At 33.6% G+C, this 11484-nt stretch overlaps 1 long non-coding RNA gene across 1 annotated transcript; it reads left to right on the top strand.

Annotated features, from left to right (window-relative positions):
• Positions 1-9445: 9445 nt before the first annotated feature.
• On the top strand, positions 9446-10198 carry LOC130626116 (uncharacterized). The gene is made up of 2 exons (XR_008981809.1): positions 9446-9816; positions 9915-10198. It is a non-coding gene; the product is annotated as an uncharacterized LOC130626116 (long non-coding RNA).
• Positions 10199-11484: the final 1286 nt, after the last annotated feature.

Raw genomic sequence — 11484 nt, 5'->3', positions numbered from 1 at the left:
GTCAGCCCTAACCGCGGCGGGATCTACTCAATAGAGAGTTGGTTAAAGCAGTAAATCTGATTATTAAAAAAAGCTGTGAAATCTACCTAAAAGCATAGTCACAATTTGGACTTCATTCATCAATAAAAAGCATTTGACTGAGAATAACAAACTAAAAAGTAACAAATTTTTAGCTCTGAAATCATTTAGGGTGGACTGGAAAGTATGAATTAGTCCATACCATGGAGAGTTAAATGCGTAATAAAAAGAATTTTAAGAAGAAATAATTTAAATTTTTCAGGATATAAGAGATGAAAGATGAGATGTAAATTAAATATCAAAATGTAAATATACAAACCATATATAAATTTTGAAGTGTGAAACGTCTTGAAGGCTACTTATCCTTACTTACACAATTAGTATAAGTTTATTTACAAGTACTTGTTGTATAAATAGGATTACCTGTCCAAAACCTCCTTTGGTCCGTTCCAACAAATCTTAGTTAAATCATAACCCAATATTTCTGAAGTAATTCTACGCAAAGGCTCTTCAATGTGTGGCTCTAGATTTTGTAGCATACCAACGTATTGTGCGCCTTGACCAGGACAGAGAATAGCTGTCTTTTCGCCATGGTATGCTGACGATGGCCGGCTTCTAACTACTGAAGCGTAATTAAGAAGACCAGAAGCGGTAAACAGACATTTAGTTTTGTTGACCAGTTCAAATAATGATTTCATTTTCTATAATACAGAACAACATAATGTTGTGAAAATAAGCATTTTTTCGCTAAGACAGCTGGCAAAATGTTTAGGAAATAAAATGGTTAAAATAAGACCAAGCGTTTTAAAACTTTCCCGATGCAATCATCCGACTATTGCGTAAAAAAGTCATACTGAGCAGCGAACGTATTGTAGACTGCGGGGAAAAAAGTAAGTTTTCCAGAAAAATTCCCCTAAGTTATAGGTATCTACCTCAGTAGGACATTTTTTATTATGCTAAAAATACTATACGTACCAATGGAGTGCAAATTCTTGCAATGAACATCAGAATGTACCAAAATGAAAAGGTATACCAGAGATATTCCTTAATGGAGCAAATATATATTTCAATGTTATTCTTTTGAAGTTTAACAAATTTAATAATATTGAGCAAAAACAGCTCGTTATATACAAAACTGAAATGCCTATTAGCAGTCACGTGTTTTGCAATGAGTATTAGAATCGTAACTTTGTCCTGAATGCTGACGTTATACACCCAGAAACGAAATTTCGCGATGATTTATTCTTTTGGCACACGCTTTCAAAATTTGGGAACTAGTTACAGAGATTTGTTTCCTTTCTACGAAAATAGCTGAACACGTACACTTTCAAGCAACAGAAAATATTTGTAGCTCATGGCGACATGCCTAATTGGTTTAAATTTCTTAAGGTTTCGGTACATGACCTTAGTACCATTGATCTTCATAACAATCAATTAGTAAAAAATCATTGCGTGACTTTTGACAGGATTTTTAATTAATTAGTGAGACGGTGTACACATTTTAAAAATACGTGCTGTCAAATCATTCAAAGATTTACTGATGAAATGAAATTCCTCAGATGACGTGCTTCTTTGACGTTCTAATCAACCATTGACGTTTTTTAAGAATGAGGAACCAGTTTATCCTGTTTCTATTGTTGAAACAACAAATGCTTATTATCATTTTTACAACAATGGTATACGTAGGCTATTAGGCTGTTCTGGTTTCTTGAAATTGATTAAGGGTACTTTGGTCATTACTCCCTTTTGTCATACCTACGCTAGGAGGAAAAAACTATGACATGATGATTTGAACCTCGATAATTAGATATTTCTTTGTTAGTTTTTACTATCTTTCGTGAGCATTGTTTGACGACATAAAATATTTCTTACAGTACACAATGTGCATTGTGAGTCAGCTTTTTTTACAGCTATAATAATGAACATGTATAATGTATAATGTTTTTGATTCTCCCTACTCATTTTATGAATAGTAATGGGAAGTTTTAACGTCCTTGGAGATTCCATCCTAACGGTTGGCTCTTCCTCCCCTCCGACCGAACTATGTTACATTACCGCCAGAGATACGTATAGCATTGCTCCAACTTGCTCGCCTGCCACATAAGTCCGTTGGCGGTCAGTAGATTGGGCTGAGAACACTGCATTTAAATTGCGCCGAACCTGAAACCCTATGTTTACAAGTAGAATGCGCTACCACTTCACCATCTCCGCTTAAATAAATAAACCAGTAAAGCTCCGCAATAGGCAATTTATGAACGAGAAATTAATTTGGCTAGTCTTACGAGCTGGCAAAAAATACCAGTCATAACACGGTGAACTCTAGAAAGACTTTACGATATGATCAAATTTTCTGTTAATAGTGGAAATTAGAAATGTTGTCCATGGAGCGTATTTCTTCACAATATGTTTGGATCTGAAACGCCAGGGCGATAGTTATTTTTTTAACTTGCTTCTGTGGGAGGTTAGGTAATATTTGGGTCTACGTCTAAGAGAATATATTGGAAATTACAGATGTAGGAAAAGAAAGAAAACCTTATGACTATAAGATTTAATACATTGGACCTTTCCCGAATTTCCTGATTATACCAAACTCAATTAAAGAGCTCGATACTAACAATGATTTTTATCCCTAAGCTCCTTAGCAAAAGGTAGAACAAATTAACTAATTTCGTTAATATTTCTATTCCTTAAATGCCTCAACTGCGAGCCGAAAGTTACGGTCAAACCATTCATATAGCCGAGCTTCCTAAGAATAGCCCCGTTTTCAAAATAATTGTTTTGTTTAAGCCTAAATAAAATCCAACCAGAATATTATATTGCTCTAAAAACTTCATTCATAATATAATATTCTATCTGAAAAATCCTTATTTGAAGAGCACAGTACCATTATAAAATTATAGATGACGTCATAATTATTATAATTTATGAAATTTTGCAAAGGTGTATTGGCACAAAGGGTGCAAATAGAGGGAATTCTGCATCAAAGAAATACACATGTTTGGATTCTTTTGCTGGTATTTTTAGCTAGGTGGAAATTGTCGAGACAGAGAATGTAGCTTTGTGAATGGCAAACGCGTCTAACATAAATAAGTTTTTTCTTCGTTGTGTGGTAAACAATGTTGCTTAACAGAAAAAGCGATTTAGGTATTGTTGCCACGTATCTTCCTCAAAGACCTTCCGCAAAGGTAACACAGCCTCAAGCATATGAATTTTTTTCGTAAATAGATTTAGAAAGTAATGGCGAGTTTTTTGTGCCTTTTTACGTTCGAAAATTAAATTGTGGATAAAAAAAAATAATTAGAATAATTACATTCAAACAATTAAAATTTATGAAATGTGTTTTGTGAGAGCTTTAGCTAGGACGTGGGTCCTTAGGTTACTTGGTTGCGTCTAAACTCTTATAATGCGCATTTTTTGCCGAAATCAGCATGGTTATTTTTTCCACGAGTTTCAGGGACATCGTGAGTCCTGACGGAGAACTTCGTTGAGCAGAGAATACAAACTGCCTTCAACACATAAACAAATATGGATGTTGAAAGTTTAATCGTCACAGCTTTATCAGATTAAAAGTTATCTTATCTTCCTTAATAGGCTAACTTAGGGAAAACCCATTAAGCACCTAGGCTTGAGAAGGATGTGAGGGCAAAACCGTACAAATCCGAGAAAGGTGGGTTTGTGGCTTTTTCAGATACGTGAGTCTATTTGAAAAGCCACAATTTATTGTTTGTGTTTATTTATTTTAGCTGTTATTTTTCTAACACGTTTTTAACAAAAGAAAACACTTTTTAAGAACTTCCAAGTCGCCTTCTGAAAATTTAAAAGTTTTAAATAAGGAATAGTTTCCATACATGTCTTTTATCAATCTAAGGCGTTCAGGTATTATTATCCGATAAAAAGAAATCAGACCAATATCAAGTTTTTTATACTGAAAAAAGGAAGATTACTTAGAAAAAAATGAAAATTTAAACGGAACAGATATTATGTTAGAGGATACAGAAAAGTCAAAAAAGGCATTATTTTACCTTTTTTGATAAATATTTATTCATGTAAATCTCTTGTTGTCTCAAAATCATGTTTTTTGTTGAGTGTTCCTATAAGCAACATCTTTACTAGTCGGTCGTTTCCTAGTTTCACCAAAAGTGAACTTGCTGAAACAGTTAGGACGCAATTTAACAAGGAACATACGCAAATTCGTACGTGACGTACCGGTACTCCTATCAAAAAAATTTTAATAATTTAAACCAATGTATATGATTATGCGGTTTCAAAAATTGCTCGCGCAATCCCCAGTTATTTCTAACAAACCGTTTAATATTTCCTTAATAAGGTCCTGTAATTAATTGGTAATGATAACGCGCTGGAAAATATTGACCTTAAATAAATAACCCTGTCCTCCAAAGTTCATGAAAGAGTTGTTTAAAAATATCGATTCTTTTGTCACATTTTAGTTACCTAATTTTTGATTAAATGGAATTTACATAAATTATATCGGCATCAGTGGAAAATTTTAGAAACATGATTTTATTGTTGTAAACTAAGATAAGAGAAACTCCCGAGCAAGGCGTAGAAAGAAAAATGCAAATAAACATAATTTTGTATATTTTGAATCCTTTTTTGACTGCCTGTTCATGCAGATGCACGCTTCATATTTGGCTTAGCTTGTTAAAAAAGCTGCTGTTTGAAGCAAAAAAAATTTCAAACAAGCTGTTTCTGGAAGGGAACGTTAGTCATTCACCTGGTAAACATGTAGGCTCACTTACATGATTTTGCTTTTTACTTTAAAACCTTGATTGGACTGCTAATGGCGTTACCTATAAAAACATGCCAGAGCACTTGCTCTAAAAGTTTAATGCGATGTAGATGCGAGTGTGAAATAAAACATTAGTTAAAATGTAGATACAAAGGTTTATTTCTGTCAAAAAATATTACTTCTATAGTCAATTAAATTAATTGAAACTGTGTTAAATCAACTTGAAATTAATAAGAAAGAAATAAAAAAAACAAAAAAAACAAAACAATGTAATGGAAATTGTAATGCTTAAAGTTAATTAAACTAAAAGCAGAGTTCATCGGTAAGATAACTGTGTTTCTTTTAAATACGCAGGCAGAAACTGTGGCAAAGCAACAAACTGGCCATATCATATGTAAATTGGGTACAGGCTCTGTAAAGCTGTTATGTAGTGCACTTCCTAATTGTTCAAAGGGGAAATTTGAACATATCAAGATAACAAAAGTAATGGCAAAAGTGATGCCAAAATTGATAAAGTTAATAATATGTACAATACATGGACAGCAACAACCCCAAATAACTCCAGTAAAAGTTTCCGTTCATATTTGCGTCTTGCTTCGATCGAAAGTGTTCAAGAAGTGTTTTCGCCTAATACTAGCGTATGTTCCTTTACTGCCGAGGAAAACGCAGAATAACCTATGACTGTAGAAGAAACGAATAGATAAGATTTTTCAAATTTTGTTTAGTGAATGTACCATGAGCAGTCAATTACAAAGAAGAAATTTGTTTGAAACGGCAGCACATTGTTTTCTATCAGTTTCTGACGTATCCATTTTCTTCAGGTGGTAATCAAATCACACCTGGAAAATTACAAGTATTTCCGATGTTAAAAATGTCTTCGTGCTAAGGTACATGTACAAAGCTGTGCCAAAAAGGTTAATTGGAAAAAACCGTAAGTTACGTCCTTTGGCAACCTAAAGAATTCAGGTGACAATGGCTACTGGTCATATCGCAACGTTTGAAAATTAAAGAAAAACGACGACTACCAATGTACTTGAAAATGAGAATCCAAATATATTCGCAAAACCCAATTACAATGTATCTATAAAGAAATATTTGCTAATAAATATATTCATAAGATACACAGCAACATTTGTGTCCGAGCTCAGTGAAAATAAGACATGGCCATGTATATAACCAGCACGTTTTGTATAGAGTAGGTAACCTTATTATCACGTTTTTTAGCCATAAAAGCTATGGTTCTAGCACAAATTAAGGTCTTCCGTCTTGTCCCACACTGAAATGGAAAGATGTTGTTGAGAACGTAATGCTGATAACTAGTTGCAAAATCAACTCATTAAAAACTGAGGGTTGAATAAAACCACAAATAAATTTTTAATAATTTAATACTATGAAATATTAAACTTCCAAGAGGCCTCTACTTATTTTAAATTGGAGTCATGGCAGTTTACTTGGACAAAATGTCATTAAAGATGACAGGCTGCACCTGTCCAAAACGACAACAAATCTTTGCTGAATAGCAAAAAAAGCAGATTCATGTAGTTTTGTTTAAAGCTCAGTAATATTCTGACTTTGCTGCAAACTTATGAAATTGAATGATTAGCATTAAGGCTGGTGAATATAGTTATCTGACAAAAAAATTTTATTGACATATTTTTCCCGGGAAAAAAGATTTTAATTCATATCACCCGCCATCTTGAATGCAATGCTTTTCACAACTTTCCCCAATGCTTACACAGATGATGTATTGTCGCATATTTAATGTCCAAGTCGAAAGTTTTTACATTTCGAAATTCCGTCAAATCCATGAAAAATTTCCGGATAGTGTTGTAAACTTTTTTTAATGCGCATGCCCATATTGGAATTTTTTTTATGTATGGAAACTATTTCAAAAGTTCAGATCAGCCTTTAGGTAAGGTTGTTTCTCACCTCAAGAAAGGTTTCCGCAGAACGAACGAACTAGAACAGAACAGAACAGAAAATGTTCTTCTCGTAATTTCCATTTTATATTATTGCGCACATTTTAATACAGAAAGTAAACACATTTTGCGCAATTTTATCGAATTAAAATAATCTGATTGGTTAAGTAATATTCTACCTGCCCTTGCCACACAAAAGGCAAGGAAAAAGTTAAACTCGTTTCTACTTTCCTGGAACAGAACAGAAACGACAATTTTCCACTCACTCGATGTAAACATTTAAAGCTCGAATGTTTAGATTTTCTTTTTCTGTCCGTTCCCTTCCGTAACATATTGTAAAACTAAGAGTTTGGAATTATTTAATAAAAGCCATGGGTGTATTTGTTGCAAAATATAGAATTTATAAAATGCAAACACCTCGCAAATTATAATATGTTTACAGCAAAATGCATTTGTCCATTACATTGAAAGAGATTCTTTTATCATACACGGGATCTAATGTATGAAGAAGTCATTTGCTGCGTGTAGATTACAAACTTTTAAAAAAGAAATAAAATGTATCAAATAAAAATGTTTTTGTTTAATCTGTTCTGTTCAGAAGTTTGGCGATCATGCAACTATAAACATTTCCTGGATTTCAAGTTTTCAGATGCATGCGTGTTAAATTTTGAGCTCATTTGGGTTTCACAAAGTCATATTTTGATGACAACATTGTTACGAGCTTTTGCAAATTGGTTTCCAAGTAACACCAAACAATTGTAATTAATGGAGGCATCCCTTATATCTTAAAAAATTCTTTTGGTTCTGATCACGAACTTAGTTGCAGTAATCCTCTGTACATGTTATTAGTGGAATATGTTTACATGACTTGTTATTTAACCGGACGGAAGCACAGAGTAAATTCTGTGCTGTCATAACATTTAAAGGTTAACCACACTTCTGTCTCTTATTTAGAAAAAGCAGTGTCTCAGCAAAATCTTATAGCGTCATGTTATCTTCCATCTATAATTGTTTAATTTAAAAAGGTGATGCAAGCAAATCTTATATCGTAAATAGATCTAGCTACTGAAAAACATCTAGCTACTGAGCTTATGAAAAAATTCCAAGTTGCATGTTTATGCTCAAGTAGAAAATGCCAATTAATAATATTTGATACTTGAAGTGTATTTATTTTTGCTAGATTTTAAATATTTTAAGTGAGGCCGTTGTAGTGAACTTTTATGTGAAAGGTCTAATATTTTGGAAACGCCAGGAAAATAACTGACGTCATCTCACGCGTTTGGCAATGCTGGGTCAACTCACCCGTTTCAGAACAGAGAGGTCAAAAAAGTCTTCAAAACCAGTATGTCTTTGTACCGTTCGTCAAAAGCACATGCCGATCGGGGAAATGTATGGGATATACGTTTCCCCAATCGGCATTTAAAGCTCTATATAATGGAGGAAACAGGTATAAAAAATTTTAAAACAATTTCTCTTCTTTCGCGCAACTTTGGTGACGTCAACAAATCCTTTACACCGATACATTTCCTTAACCTTTCGTCAAAAGCATATGGTCGCACACATTTTCTTCATCAGTGTTTCAAGCTGTACGTATGAGAGACAACGGGTAAAGAAGATTTTTAAATAATTTTTTCTCTGTGCATTGCTGACCTCATTAAAATTCATAAAACAGGCTATATATTTCCATCGTTCTTTTGCCTAATTGGATTTTTCCACAGACTTTTCGATCGCGTTTATTATTGGCCTAACTGTTTCCGCGTGTCTGTGACAAACATAGTCGACATGTTCTTTTTCTTTACAGCAGCACGTGAATGTATTTTAGACTGACGTCAAAGCGTTTAATCAGATCAGTAAAGCTGGTCTAATATTTCCGTTTGGAATCGTTGATTGATGACGTCATCAAAAAGCATTTTACCCGCAATAATAACTTTCCACTATCAATCAGCTTTTCTATTCAATGGACGTAATTGCAAAACAAATTTTTAAAGAACGTTTTTTCGTTAATTGTGTAGCCTTTCTTAACTTCCACAAAATTTTTAAGCTCTAAAAACCTCTTAACCGTTTGTTAAAAACACACGTTCTATGCGTCTTTAACACGAAATTCAAAAAGTAAAACACCAAGGCAATAATTATTGTTTGCATTCTCAGAATAGCTTTCTCATTTCATAGATTAAAGGAAAAAGTAATTTGGCACCGATAGAAATAATGTTGAGAGGAATTTAGAATTAAATAATTCTTCGTGTTTTTGTAAATTTTGTAAGTTTTAAATTTCCGACGGAAAATTGCTTTTTTCCTGCTCGAGGTATAACACTTTCTCAATTTATGTATTTCTAAAAATAAACATCTCTTATCTGAAACAAAGGTTTGATGTTCGCTTAAAGGGAACCGTTAAATGCAAATTCGTACCTGCATCCGTTCTATATATTTTTCCGGGCAACTACTAAACCGTCCCTTTTTATTTTAACTTTGTGAACCCAAATTTTGCAACACTAATAAAGTAATAACCGATTTCCCCGATGTAAAGGCAAAACGTTCAATGTGCAGTTAAAAGTTTACGCGCAGCCAATATTAAAGTAGATTTTTTTTGGATAGATAGCTAAATATGTCTTTTGACGATTTTACGTTAACTGAGTAACAAAACAGCTGCAGGACCGAGACTGACAATTATAGGGAACGTATTTGTGCTACAAAGTTGTCTTCCTGCATTTAGTAGTTTCGGTAAAACGGAATATCGTCTTTTATAGTCAATGTAGGTAGCTAGTTAGCCAGCTATGTTAAAGAAGCTTCTAGCTTTAAGAAAGCTTCCAGACAAAATATTGACGCTAATTCCAGGTACTTTATCAGTAAAACTTAACATTGCTTATCAGGTAACGTATCACAGGAATTAAATATAAAATCATTACAAATGCTTTTTAATCTTTGTGTTCGGGGTTTGTTTACGTTTCAAGCTAATATTAATACCGATCCATATCGGCGCGACATCAAAGGCCTAAGACCATCAGAATGTATTCTCCGCTTGCATAAACCAGATGATTAACAACATGGAATACTATGCTGATAAATAAGTTAGTGGATTTAAAGCGATTTCCTGTTGGTAAAATCCTTTGGTGGGCAACATGTTTAAATAAGGTAACAATTAGATTATTGAAAATCTGTATTTTTACTGATGTAAAATGGAACAATTTTATTGTTTAAAATGAATATTATGGATTTTTATTGGCTTTTAGAAAATGTCTAAGGACAGAAGCAGATGTTTTATTCTGGATATTGCAACATTGCACTACTGGACCCTGCAGAGTGATGTTGTCCCTTTGTGTTCCTTAAGGTGATTTTAAAGCCGGAGCTCAAGTATCTGGTAACTATTTTACCGCGTAGTGACGGACAGTGCGCAAGTTTGAATATTTAATTGCTGTATTTTGAACAATAAATTTTGTTTTGTTTACTGAAAAATGTCGAAAGTTTAGGTATATAATTGTTAAAAATGAAATACAAAGACTTTGTTTTGGCACAACTAGCCATAATAACTTCAGTTTTTATGATAAGCCAGAGATGACTACATCTTGTGCATTATGCAGTAAAAGAATGAAGAGTTGCCATCAACATACTTACAGATTAAGGAAGTCTTTTGAAAGTTATTTTCAAGAGCAAATTATTTACAAGAAAAAAATGTATACAAGTCATTGCTCGAACACAAAAGAATTCGCCCATTACGGGCAACCCAGAAAGAAAATTCAACCCGCAGTGGAAAATCATTTAAACGTTTGTCCTTTTCTCTGCGTTCTATAGTTTTAATTTGCGTAAATTTCACTTAAGCCTTGTGCAAACGTTGTCGTTTTTTTTGGTATTTTACAAATATTATGGTCAAAACACTGCTATTTTTTCTGGCTCCTGCTTACAACATTGAAAGTTCTACGTAGTCGATTGAAGTCTAGTTCAGGGCTTGTACAACTAAAATAAAAAAATTTCCGGAAATGAACTCATCCGTCAAGGCACGAAAGGTGTGTGAAAATCCACAAATATGCGCTAACGACATATAGATCCTTTACGACATCAAACGACATTAAACAATGTCGGACTAACCAGGTTGCTAATTATTCTTATTTTTCTATCATTGTAGCTACTCTATTGTTTTAACCTTGTAACCAATCCTGATTTATATACTCTTATTATAGGGTACTAGTCGTTAGCCCGTGGAAGAATCCACGGGGTCTCCCGTCCTTTATATTTACCCGTCGCAACAAAGGGGATAAAAGATATCGCATTTGAAATTCGTGTTTCCGTAACATCATTTTCTAACTCAGCGGGGGGTCTACACAGAGACAGCAGACAGACGACGGCTATTATTATAGAGAAGTCGTTACCCGGGAAAAAATCCACGGGTTCGCTCGTCCTTTATATTTACCCGTCGCAATAAAGTGGATAAGAATATATCGCATTTGATATTCGTGTTTCCGTAACATCATTTTCTAACTCAGCGGGGGGTCCGCGCAGAGACAGACAGACGGAATACGGCTATTATTATAGAGATACACATTTCTGAATACAATGTTCTTTAAAGTACTAGAATTTTGATGTTTGATGTCACAGTTACATTCAACATCATTGAAATGGTTTGTGTATAAACTTCTAACTTAATTTGACCTAGGAAAGTACCGTTTTAACTTCGTTATTGATATGGTTAAAGTAATAATAATAAGCGTCATTGTCGAGTAAAGATGTATGAATCTGAAACTGCACGAGTTTCAAGCAATGATTTTTCATATTACCATCACCATAATATTACCCAAAATTTTGGGA

The sequence above is a fragment of the Hydractinia symbiolongicarpus genome, chromosome 14 (genome assembly GCF_029227915.1).
Source record: "Hydractinia symbiolongicarpus strain clone_291-10 chromosome 14, HSymV2.1, whole genome shotgun sequence".
Taxonomy (NCBI): domain Eukaryota; kingdom Metazoa; phylum Cnidaria; class Hydrozoa; order Anthoathecata; family Hydractiniidae; genus Hydractinia; species Hydractinia symbiolongicarpus.
Note: the sequence above shows the minus strand (reverse complement) of the source record. Positions and strands in the feature narration are given on the sequence as shown.